The sequence below is a fragment of the Engystomops pustulosus genome, chromosome 9 (genome assembly GCF_040894005.1).
Source record: "Engystomops pustulosus chromosome 9, aEngPut4.maternal, whole genome shotgun sequence".
Taxonomy (NCBI): Eukaryota; Metazoa; Chordata; class Amphibia; order Anura; family Leptodactylidae; genus Engystomops; species Engystomops pustulosus.
The window spans coordinates 61757339-61769884 of NC_092419.1; the positions used below are offsets into that span (position 1 = coordinate 61757339).

Below are 12546 nucleotides of genomic sequence, written 5' to 3' on the forward strand. Positions count from 1 at the left end.
GCATGGGAGACTGGCTGGGAATCCCAAGTTCTGGTGACTTTTTTGAACCTGAAAATTGTGTTAGTTTCTCTATGAGATAGTAGAAGAAGGTTCAAATTGAACAACTGCAGTCAACGGCCATTCTAAGCTGAATGTGTGTGCTCTTGTCAGATCGCAGCAGCGATGCAGCTTAAGGCTTGGCAAGTACCAGCATGGGAGACTGGCTGGGAATCCCAAGTTCCGTTGACCTATTTGAACCTGAAAATTGTGTTAGTTTCTCTATGAGATAGCAAAAGAAGGTTCAAATTGAACAGCTGCTGTCAACGGCCATTCTAAGCTGAATGCGCCTGCTCTCGTCAGATCGCAGCAGCAATGCAGCTTAAGGCTTGGCAAGTACCAGCATGGGAGACTGGCTGGGAATCCCAAGTTCTGTTGACCTTTTTTAACCTGAAAATTGTGTTAGTTTATCTATGAGATAGTAAAAGAAGGTTCAAATTGAACAGCTGCTGTCAACAGCCATTCTAAGCTGAATTTGCCTGCTCTCGTCAGATCGCAGCAGCAATGCAACTTAAGGCTTGGCAAGTATCAGCATGGGAGACTGGCTGGGAATTCCAAGTTCCGTTGACCTTTTTGAACCTGAAAATGTGTTAGTTTCTCTATGAGATAGTAAAAGAAGGTTCAAATTGAACAGCTGCTGTCAACGGCCATTCTAAGCTGAATGTGCCTGCTCTCGTCAGATCGCAGCAGCAATGCATCTTAAGGCTTGGCAAGTACCAGCATGGGAGACTGGCTGGGAATCCCAAGTTCCGTTGACCTTTTTGAACCTGAAAATTGTGATAGTTTCTCTATGAGATAGTAAAAGAAGGTTCAAATTGAACAGCTGCTGTCAACGGCCATTCTAAGCTGAATGTGCCTGCTCTCGTCAGATCGCAGCAGCAATGCAGCTTAAGGCTTGGCAAGTACCAGCATGGGAGACTGGCTGGGAATCCCAAGTTCCGTTGACCTTTTTGAACCTGAAAATTGTGTTAGTTTCTCTATGAGATAGTAAAAGAAGGTTCAAATTGAACAGCTGCTGTCAACGGCCATTCTAAGCTGCATGTGCCTGCTCTCGTCAGATTGCAGCAGCAATGCAGCTTAAGGCTTGGCAAGTACCAGCATGGGAGACTGGGTAGGAATCGCAAGATCTGTTGACCTTTTTGAACCTGAAAATTGTGTTAGTTTCTCTATGAGATAATAAAAGAAGGTTCAAATTGAACTGCTGCTGTCAACGGCCATTCTAAGCTGAATGTGCCTGCTCTCGTGAGATCGCAGCAGCAATGCAGCTTAAGGCTTGGCAAGTACCAGCATGGGAGACTGGCTGGGAATTCCAAGTTCTGTTGACCTTTTTGAACCTGAAAATGTGTTAGTTTCTCTATGAGATAGTAAAAGAAGGTTCAAATTGAACAGCTGCTGTCAACGGCCATTCTAAGCTGAATGTGCCTGCTCTCGTCAGATCGCAGCAGCAATGCAGCTTAAGGCTTGGCAAGTACCAGCATGGGAGACTGGCTGGGAATCCCAAGTTCCGTTGACCTTTTTGAACCTGAAAATTGTGTTAGTTTCTCTATGAGATAGTAAAAGAAGGTTCAAATTGAACAGCTGCTTTCAACGGCCATTCTAAGCTGAATGTGCCTGCTCTTGTCAGATCGCAGCAGCAATGCAGCTTAAGGCTTGGCAAGTACCAGCATGGGAGACTGGCTGGGAATCCCAAGTTCTGTTGACCTTTTTGAACCTGAAAATGTGTTAGTTTCTCTATGAGATAGTAAAAGAAGATTCAAATTGAACAGCTGCTGTCAAAGGACATTCGAAGCTGAATGTGCGTGCTCTTGTCAGATCGCAGCAGCGATGCAGCTTAAGGCTTGGCAAGTACCAGCATGGGAGACTGCCTTGGAATCCCAAGTTCCGTTGACCTTTTTTAACCTGAAAATTGTGTTAGTTTCTCTATGAGATAGCAAAAGAAGGTTCAAATTGAACAGCTGCTGTCAACGGCCATTCTAAGCTGAATGTGCCTACTCTCGTCAGATCGCAGCAGCAATGCAGCTTAAGGCTTGGCAAGTACCAGCATGGGAGACTGGCTGGGAATCCCAAGTTCTGTTGACCTTTTTGAACCTGAAAATTGTGTTAGTTTCTCTATGAGATAGTAAAAGAAGGTTCAAATTGAACAGCTGCTGTCAACGGCCATTCTAAGCTGAATGTGCGTGCTCTTGTCAGATCGCAGCAGCGATGCAGCTTAAGGCTTGGCAAGTACCAGCATGGGAGACTGGCTGGGAATCCCAAGTTCTGTTGACCTTTTTGAACTTGAAAATTGTTTTAGTTTCTCTATGAGATAGTAAAAGAAGGTTCAATTTGAAATGCTGCTGTCAACGGCCATTCTAAGCTGAATGTGCCTCCTCTCATCAGATCACAGCAGCAATGCAGCTTAAGGCTTGGCAAGTACCAGCATGGGAGACTGGCTGGGAATCCCAAGTTCCCTTGACCTTTTTGAACCTGAAAATTGTTTTAGTTTCTCTATGAGATAGTAAAAGAAGGTTCAAATTGAACAGCTGCTGTCAACGGCCATTCTAAGCTGAATGTGCATGCTCTTGTCAGATCGCAGCAGCGATGCAGCTTAAGGCTTGGCAAGTACCAGCATGGGAGACTGGCTGGGAATCCCAAGTTCCGTTGACCTTTTTGAACCTGAAAATTGTGTTAGTTTCTCTATGAGATAGCAAAAGAAGGTTCAAATTGAACAGCTGCTGTCAACGGCCATTCTAAGCTGAATGTGCCTGCTCTCGTCAGATCGCAGCAGCAATGCATCTTAAGGCTTGGCAAGTACCAGCATGGGAGACTGGCTGGGAATCCCAAGTTCCGTTGACCTTTTTGAACCTGAAAATTGTGATAGTTTCTCTATGAGATAGTAAAAGAAGGTTCAAATTGAACAGCTGCTGTCAACGGCCATTCTAAGCTGAATGTGCCTGCTCTCGTCCGATCGCAGCAGCAATGCAGCTTAAGGCTTGGCAAGTACCAGCATGGGAGACTGGCTGGGAATCCCAAGTTCCGTTGACCTTTTTGAACCTGAAAATTGTGTTAGTTTCTCTATGAGATAGTAAAAGAAGGTTCAAATTGAACAGCTGCTGTCAACGGCCATTCTAAGCTGAATGTGCCTGCTCTCGTCAGATTGCAGCAGCAATGCAGCTTAAGGCTTGGCAAGTACCAGCATGGGAGACTGGGTAGGAATCCCAAGATCTGTTGACCTTTTTGAACCTGAAAATTGAGTTATTTTCTCTATGAGATAGTAAAAGAAGGTTCAAATTGAACGGCTGCTGTCAATGGCCATTCTAAGCTGAATGTGCCTGCTCTCGTCAGATCACAGCAGCAATGCAGCTTAAGGCTTGGCAAGTACCAGCATGGGGGACTGGCTGGGAATCCCAAGTTATGTTGACCTTTTTGAACCTGAAATTTGTGTTAGTTTCTCTATGAGATAATAAAAGAAGGTTCAAATTGAACAGCTGCTGTCAACGGCCATTCTAAGCTGAATGTGCCTGCTCTCGTGAGATCGCAGCAGCAATGCAGCTTAAGGCTTGGCAAGTACCAGCATGGGAGACTGGCTGGGAATTCCAAGTTCTGTTGCCCTTTTTGAACCTGAAAATGTGTTAGTTTCTCTATGAGATAGTAAAAGAAGGTTCAAATTGAACAGCTGCTGTCAATGGCCATTCTAAGCTGAATGTGCCTGCTCTCGTCAGATCGCAGCAGCAATGCAGCTTAAGGCTTGGCAAGTACCAGCATGGGAGACTGGCTGGGAATCCCAAGTTCCGTTGACCTTTTTGAACCTGAAAATTGTGTTAGTTTCTCTATGAGATAGTAAAAGAAGGTTCAAATTGAACAGCTGCTTTCAACGGCCATTCTAAGCTGAATGTGCCTGATCTTGTCAGATCGCAGCAGCAATGCAGCTTAAGGCTTGGCAAGTACCAGCATGGGAGACTGGCTGGGAATCCCAAGTTCTGTTGACCTTTTTGAACCTGAAAATGTGTTAGTTTCTCTATGAGATAGTAAAAGAAGATTCAAATTGAACAGCTGCTGTCAAAGGCCATTCGAAGCTGAATGTGCGTGCTCTTGTCAGATCGCAGCAGCGATGCAGCTTAAGGCTTGGCAAGTACCAGCATGGGAGACTGCCTTGGAATCCCAAGTTCCGTTGACCTTTTTTAACCTGAAAATTGTGTTAGTTTCTCTATGAGATAGCAAAAGAAGGTTCAAATTGAACAGCTGCTGTCAACGGCCATTCTAAGCTGAATGTGCCTACTCTCGTCAGATCGCAGCAGCAATGCAGCTTAAGGCTTGGCAAGTACCAGCATGGGAGACTGGCTGGGAATCCCAAGTTCTGTTGACCTTTTTGAACCTGAAAATTGTGTTAGTTTCTCTATGAGATAGCAAAAGAAGGTTCAAATTGAACAGCTGCTGTCAACGACCATTCTAAGCTGAATGTGCCTACTCTCGTCAGATCGCAGCAGCAATGCAGCTTAAGGCTTGGCAAGTACCAGCATGGGAGACTGGCTGGGAATCCCAAGTTCTGTTGACCTTTTTGAACCTGAAAATTGTGTTAGTTTCTCTATGAGATAGCAAAAGAAGGTTCAAATTGAACAGCTGCTGTCAACGGCCATTCTAAGCTGAATGTGCCTACTCTCGTCAGATCGCAGCAGCAATGCAGCTTAAGGCTTGGCAAGTACCAGCATGGGAGACTGGCTGGGAATCCCAAGTTCTGTTGACCTTTTTGAACCTGAAAATTGTGTTAGTTTCTCTATGAGATAGTAAAAGAAGGTTCAAATTGAACAGCTGCTGTCAACAGCCATTCTAAGCTGAATGTGCCTGCTCTCGTCAGATCGCAGCAGCAATGCAGCTTAAGGCTTGGCAAGTACCAGCATGGGAGACTGGCTGGGAATCCCAAGTTCCGTTGACCTTTTTGAACTTGAAAATTGTTTTAGTTTCTCTATGAGATAGTAAAAGAAGGTTCAATTTGAAATGCTGCTGTCAACGGCCATTCTAAGCTGAATGTGCCTCCTCTCGTCAGATCGCAGCAGCAATGCAGCTTAAGGCTTGGCAAGTACCAGCATGGGAGACTGGCTGGGAATCCCAAGTTCCGTTGACCTTTTTTAACCTGAAAATTGTGTTAGTTTCTCTATGAGATAGCAAAAGAAGGTTCAAATTAAACAGCTGCTGTCAACGGCCATTTTAAGTTGAATGTGCGTGCTCTTGTCAGATCGCAGCAGCGATGCAGCTTAAGGCTCGGCAAGTACCAGCATGGGAGACTGGCTGGGAATCCCAAGTTCTGTTGACCTTTTTGAACTTGAAAATTGTTTTAGTTTCTCTATGAGATAGTAAAAGAAGGTTCAATTTGAAATGCTGCTGTCATCGGCCATTCTAAGCTGAATGTGCGTGCTCTTGTCAGATCGCAGCAGCGATGCAGCTTAAGGCTTGGCAAGTACCAGCATGGGAGACTGGCTGGGAATCCCAAGTTCTGGTGACTTTTTTGAACCTGAAAATTGTGTTAGTTTCTCTATGAGATAGTAGAAGAAGGTTCAAATTGAACAACTTCTGTCAACGGCCATTCTAAGCTGAATGTGTGTGCTCTTGTCAGATCGCAGCAGCGATGCAGCTTAAGGCTTGGCAAGTACCAGCATGGGAGACTGGCTGGGAATCCCAAGTTCCGTTGACCTTTTTTAACCTGAAAATTGTGTTAGTTTCTCTATGAGATAGCAAAAGAAGGTTCAAATTGTACAGCTGCTGTCAACGGCCATTCTAAGCTGAATGTGCCTACTCTCGTCAGATCGCAGCAGCAATGCAGCTTAAGGCTTGGCAAGTACCAGCATGGGAGACTGGCTGGGAATTCCAAGTTCTGTTGACCTTTTTGAACCTGAAAATGTGTTAGTTTCTCTATGAGATAGTAAAAGAAGGTTCAAATTGAACATCTTCTCTCAACGGCCATTCTAAGCTGAATATGCCTGCTCTCGTCAGATCGCAGCAGCAATGCAGCTTAAGGCTTGGCAAGTACCAGCATGGGAGACTGGCTGGGAATCCCAAGTTCCGTTGACCTTTTTGAACCTAAAAATTGTGTTAGTTTCTCTATGAGATAGTAAAAGAAGGTTCAAATTGAACAGCTGCTGTCAACGGCCATTCTAAGCTGAATGTGCCTGCTCTTGTCAGATCGCAGCAGCAATGCAGCTTAAGGCTTGGCAAGTACCAGCATGGGAGACTGGCTGGGAATCCCAAGTTCTGTTGACCTTTTTGAACCTGAAAATGTGTTAGTTTCTCTATGAGATAGTAAAAGAAGGTTCAAATTGAACAGTGTCTGTCAACGGCCATTCTAAGCTGAATGTGCGTGCTCTTGTCAGATCGCAGCAGCGATGCAGCTTAAGGCTTGGCAAGTACCAGCATGGGAGACTGGCTTGGAATCCCAAGATTTGGTGACCTTTTTGAACCTGAAAATTGTGTTAGTTTCTCTATGAGATAGCAAAAGAAGGTTCAAATTTAACAGCTGCTGTCAACGGCTATTCTAAGCTGAATGTGCCTGCTATTGTCAGATTGCAGCAGCAATGCAGCTTAAGGCTTGGCAAGTACCAGCATGGGAGACTGGCTTGAAATCCCAAGTTCTGGTGACCTTTTTGAACCTGAAAATTGTGTTAGTTTCTATATGAGATAGTAGAAGAAGGTTCAAATTGAACAACTGCTGTCAATGGCCATTCTAAGCTGAATGTGCCTGCTCTCGTCAGATCGCAGCAGCAATGCAGCTTAAGGCTTGGCAAGTACCAGCATGGGAGACTGGCTGGGAATCCCAAGTTCCGTTGACCTTTTTGAACCTGAAAATTGTGTTAGTTTCTCTATGAGATAATAAAAGAAGGTTCAAATTGAACAGCTGCTGTCAACGGCCATTCTAAGCTGAATGTGTGTGCTCTTGTCAGATCGCAGCAGCGATGCAGCTTAAGGCTTGGCAAGTACCAGCATGGGAGACTGGCTTGGAATCCCAAGTTCTGGTGACCTTTTTGAACCTGAAAATTGTGTTAGTTTCTATATGAGATAGTAGAAGAAGGTTCAAATTGAAAAACTGCTGTCAATGGCCTTTCTAAGCTGAATGTGCCTGCTCTCGTCAGATCGCAGCAGCAATGCAGCTTAAGGCTTGGCAAGTACCAGCATGGGAGACTGGCTGGGAATCCCAAGTTCTGTTGACCTTTTTGAACCTGAAAATTGTGTTAGTTTCTCTATGAGATAGTAAAAGAAGGTTCAAATTGAACAGCTGCTGTCAACGGCCATTCTAAGCTGAATGTGCGTGCTCTTGTCAGATCGCAGCAGCAATGCAGCTTAAGGCTTGGCAAGTACCAGCATGGGAGACTGGCTGGGAATCCCAAGTTCTGTTGACCTTTTTGAACTTGAAAATTGTTTTAGTTTCTCTATGAGATAGTAAAAGAAGGTTCAATTTGAATTGCTGCTGTCAACGGCCATTCTAAGCTGAATGTGCCTGCTCTCGTCAGATCGCAGCAGCAATGCAGCTTAAGGCTTGGCAAGTACCAGCATGGGAGACTGGCTGGGAATCCCAAGTTCCGTTGACCTTTTTGAACCTGAAAATTGTGTTAGTTTCTCTATGAGATAGTAAAAGAAGGTTCAAATTGAACAGCTGCTGTCAACGGCCATTCTAAGCTGAATGTGCGTGCTCTTGTCAGATCGCAGCAGCGATGCAGCTTAAGGCTTGGCAAGTACCAGCATGGGAGACTGGCTGGGAATCCCAAGTTCTGGTGACTTTTTTGAACCTGAAAATTGTGTTAGTTTCTCTATGAGATAGTAAAAGAAGGTTCAAATTGAACAGCTGCTGTCAACGGCCATTCTAAGCTGAATGTGTATGCTCTTGTCAGGTCGCAGCAGCGATGCAGCTTAAGGCTTGGCAAGTACCAGCATGGGAGACTGGCTGGGAATCCCAAGTTCTGTTGACCTTTTTGAACTTGAAAATTGTTTTAGTTTCTCTATGAGATAGTAAAAGAAGGTTCAATTTGAAATGCTGCTGTCAACGGCTATTCTAAGCTGAATGTGCCTCCTCTCGTCAGATCGCAGCAGCAATGCAGCTTAAGGCTTGGCAAGTACCAGCATGGGAGACTGGCTGGGAATCCCAAGTTCTGTTGACCTTTTTGAACTTGAAAATTGTTTTAGTTTCTCTATGAGATAGTAAAAGAAGGTTCAATTTGAAATGCTGCTGTCAACGGCCATTCTAAGCATAATGTGCCTCCTCTCGTCAGATCGCAGCAGCAATACAGCTTAAGGCTTGGCAAGTACCAGCATGGGAGACTGGCTGGGAATCCCAAGTTCCGTTGAACTTTTTGAACCTTAAAATTGTTTTAGTTTCTCTATGAGATAGTAAAAGAAGGTTCAAATTGAACAGCTGCTGTCAACGGCCATTCTAAGCTGAATGTGCATGCTCTTGTCAGATCGCAGCAGCGATGCAGCTTAAGGCTTGGCAAGTACCAGCATGGGAGACTGGCTGGGAATCCCAAGTTCCGTTGACCTTTTTGAACCTGAAAATTGTGATAGTTTCTCTATGAGATAGTAAAAGAAGGTTCAAATTGAACAGCTGCTGTCAACGGCCATTCTAAGCTGAATGTGCCTGCTCTCGTCAGATCGCAGCAGCAATGCAGCTTAAGGCTTGGCAAGTACCAGCATGGGAGACTGGCTGGGAATCCCAAGTTCCGTTGACCTTTTTGAACCTGAAAATTGTGTTAGTTTCTCTATGAGATAGTAAAAGAAGGTTCAAATTGAACAGCTGCTGTCAACAGCCATTCTAAGCTGAATGTGCCTGCTCTCGTCAGATCGCAGCAGCAATGCAGCTTAAGGCTTGGCAAGTACCAGCATGGGAGACTTGGTAGGAATCCCAAGATCCGTTGACCTTTTTGAACCTGAAAATTGAGTTATTTTCTCTATGAGATAGTAAAAGAAGGTTCAAATTGAACGGCTGCTGTCAGCGGCCATTCTAAGCTGAATGTGCCTGCTCTCGTCAGATCACAGCAGCAATGCAGCTTAAGGCTTGGCAAGTACCAGCATGGGAGACTGGCTGGGAATCCCAAGTTCTGTTGACCTTTTTGAACTTGAAAATTGTTTTAGTTTCTCTATGAGATAGTAAAAGAAGGTTCAATTTGAAATGCAGCTGTCAACGGCCGTTCTAAGCTGAATGTGCCTGCTCTTGTCAGATCGCAGCAGCAATGCAGCTTAAGGCTTGGCAAGTACCAGCATGGGAGACTGGCTGGGAATCCCAAGTTCCGTTGACCTTTTTGAACCTGAAAATTGTGTTAGTTTCTCTATGAGATAGTAAAAGAAGGTTCAAATTGAACAGCTGCTGTCAACGGCCATTCTAAGCTGAATGTGCGTGCTCTTGTCAGATCGCAGCAGCGATGCAGCTTAAGGCTTGGCAAGTACCAGCATGGGAGACTGGCTGGGAATCCCAAGTTCTGTTGACCTTTTTTTACCTGAAAATTGTGTTAGTTTCTCTATGAGATAGTAAAAGAAGGTTCAAATTGAAAAGCTGCTGTCAATGGCCATTCTAAGCTGAATGTGCCTGCTCTCGTCAGATCGCAGCAGCAATGCAGCTTAAGGCTTGGCAAGTACCAGCATGGGAGACTGGCTGGGAATCCCAAGTTCCGTTGACCTTTTTGAACCTGAAAATTGTGTTAGTTTCCCTATGAGATAGTAAAAGAAGGTTCAAATTGAAACGCTGCTGTCAACGGCCATTCTAAGCTGAATGTGCCTGCTCTCGTCAGATCGCAGCAGCAATGCAGCTTAAGGCTTGGCAAGTACCAGCATGGGAGACTGGCTCGGAATCCCAAGTTCCGTTGACCTTTTTTAACCTGAAAATTGTGTTAGTTTCTCTATGAGATAGTAAAAGAAGGTTCAAACTGAACAGCTGCTGTCAACGGCCATTCTAAGCTGAATGTGCCTGCTCTCGTCAGATCGCAGCAGCAATGCAGCTTAAGGCTTGGAAAGTACCAGCATGGGAGACTGTCTGGGAATCCCAAGTTCCGTTGACCTTTTTGAACCTGAAAATTGTGTTAGTTTCTCTATGAGATAGTAAAAGAAGGTTCAAACTGAACAGCTGCTGTCAACGGCCATTCTAAGCTGAATGTGCCTGCTCTCGTCAGATCGCAGCAGCTTAAGGCTTGGCAAGTACCAGCATGGGAGACTGGCTGGGAATCCCAAGTTCCGTTGCCCTTTTTGAACCTGAAAATTGTGTTAGTTTCTCTATGAGATAGTAAAAGAAGGTTCAAATTGAACAGCTGCTGTCAACGGCCATTCTAAGCTGAATGTGCCTGCTCTCGTCAGATCGCAGCAGCAATGCAGCTTAAGGCTTGGCAAGTACCAGCATGGGAGACTGGCTGGGAATCCCAAGTTCCGTTGACCTTTTTGAACCTGAAAATTGTGTTAGTTTCTCTATGAGATAGTAAAAGAAGGTTCAAATTGAACAGCTGCTGTCAACGGCCATTCTAAGCTGAATGTGCCTGCTCTCGTCAGATCGCAGCAGCAATGCAGCTTAAGGCTTGGCAAGTACCAGCATGGGAGACTGGCTGGGAATCCCAAGTTCCGTTCACCTTTTTGAACCTGAAAATTGTTAGTTTCTCTGTCAAAGATGGTAAAAGAAGGTTCAAATTGAACAGCTGCTGTCAACGGCCATTCTAAGCTGAATGTGCCTGCTCTCGTCAGATCGCAGCAGCAATGCAGCTTAAGGCTTGGCAAGTACCAGCATGGGAGACTGGCTGGGAGTCCCAGGTTCCGTTCACCTTTTTGAACCTGAAAATTGTTAGTTTCTCTGTCAAAGATGGTAAAAGAAGGTTCAAATTGAACAGCTGCTGTCAACGGCCATTCTAAGCTGAATGTGCCTGCTCTCGTCAGATCGCAGCAGCAATGCAGCTTAAGGCTTGGCAAGTACCAGCATGGGAGACTGGCTGGGAATCCCAAGTTCTGTTGAACTTTTTGAACCTGAAAATTGTGTTCGTTTTTCTATGAGATAGTAAAAGAAGGTTCAAATTGAACAGCTGCTGTCAACGGCCATTCTAAGCTGAATGTGCCTGCTCTCGTCAGATCGCAGCAGCAATGCAGCTTAAGGCTTGGCAAGTACCAGCATGGGAGACTGGCTGGGAATCCCAAGTTCTGTTGACCTTTTTGAACCTGAAAATTGTGTTAGTTTCTCTATGAGATAGTAAAAGAAGGTTCAAATTGAACAGCTGCTGTCAACGGCCATTCTAAGCTAAATGTGCCTGCTCTCGTCAGATCGATGCAGCAATGCAGCTTAAGCCTTGGCAAGTACCAGCATGGGAGACTGGCTGGGAATCCCAAGTTCCGTTGACCTTTTTGAACCTGAAAATTGTGTTAGTTTCTCTATGAGATAGTAAAAGAAGGTTCAAACTGAACAGCTGCTGTCAACGGCCATTCTAAGCTGAATGTGCCTGCTCTCGTCAGATCGCAGCATCAATGCAGCTTAAGGCTTGGCAAGTACAAGCATGGGAGACTGGCTGGGAATCCCAAGTTCCGTTGACCTTTTTGAACCTAAAAATTGTGTTAGTTTCTCTATGAGATAGTAAAAGAAGGTTCAAATTGAACAGCTGCTGTCAACGGCCCTTCTAAGCTGAATGTGCCTGCTCTCGTCAGATCGCAGCAGCAATGCAGCTTAAGGCTTGGCAAGTACCAGCATGGGAGACTGGCTGGGAATCCCAAGTTCCGTTGAGCTTTTTGAACCTGAAAATTGTGTTAGTTTCTCTATGAGATAGTAAAAGAAAGTAGAAATTAGGCAGCTGCTGTCAACGGCCATTCTAAGCTGAATGTGCCTGCTCTCGTCAGATCGCAGCAGCAATGCAGCTTAAGGCTTGGCAAGTACCAGCATGGGAGACTGGCTGGGAATCCCAAGTTCCGTTGACCTTTTTGAACCTGAAAATTGTTAGTTTCTCTGTCAAAGATGGTAAAAGAAGGTTCAAATTGAACAGCTGCTGTCAACGGCCATTCTAAGCTGAATGTGCCTGCTCTCGTTAGATCGCAGCAGCAATGCAGCTTAAGGCTTGGCAAGTACCAGCATGGGAGACTGGCTGGGAATCCCAAGTTCTGTTGACCTTTTTGAACCTGAAAATTGTGTTAGTTTTTCTATGAGATAGTAAAAGAAGGTTCAAATTGAACAGCTGCTGTCAACGGCCATTCTAAGCTGAATGTGCCTGCTCTCGTCAGATCGCAGCAGCTTAAGGCTTGGCAAGTACCAGCATGGGAGACTGGCTGGGAATCCCAAGTTCCGTTGACCTTTTTGAACCTGAAAATTGTGTTAGTTTCTCTATGAGATAGTAAAAGAAGGTTCAAATTGAACAGCTGCTGTTAACGGCCATTCTAAGCTGAATGTGCCTGCTCTCGTCAGTTCGCAGCAGCAATGCAGCTTAAGGCTTGGCAAGTACCAGCATGGGAGACTGGCTGGGAATCCTAAGTTCCGTTGACCTTTTTGAACCTGAAAATTGTGTTAGTTTCTCTATGAGATATTAAAAGAAGGTTCAA

At 45.0% G+C, this 12546-nt stretch overlaps 2 pseudogenes; both read left to right on the plus strand.

The window, feature by feature from the left end:
- Nucleotides 1-298: 298 nt before the first annotated feature.
- LOC140098487 (5S ribosomal RNA) lies at nucleotides 299-416 on the plus strand (annotated as a pseudogene).
- Nucleotides 417-9930: 9514 nt separating this feature from the next.
- Nucleotides 9931-10048, plus strand: LOC140097879 (5S ribosomal RNA; annotated as a pseudogene).
- Nucleotides 10049-12546: the final 2498 nt, after the last annotated feature.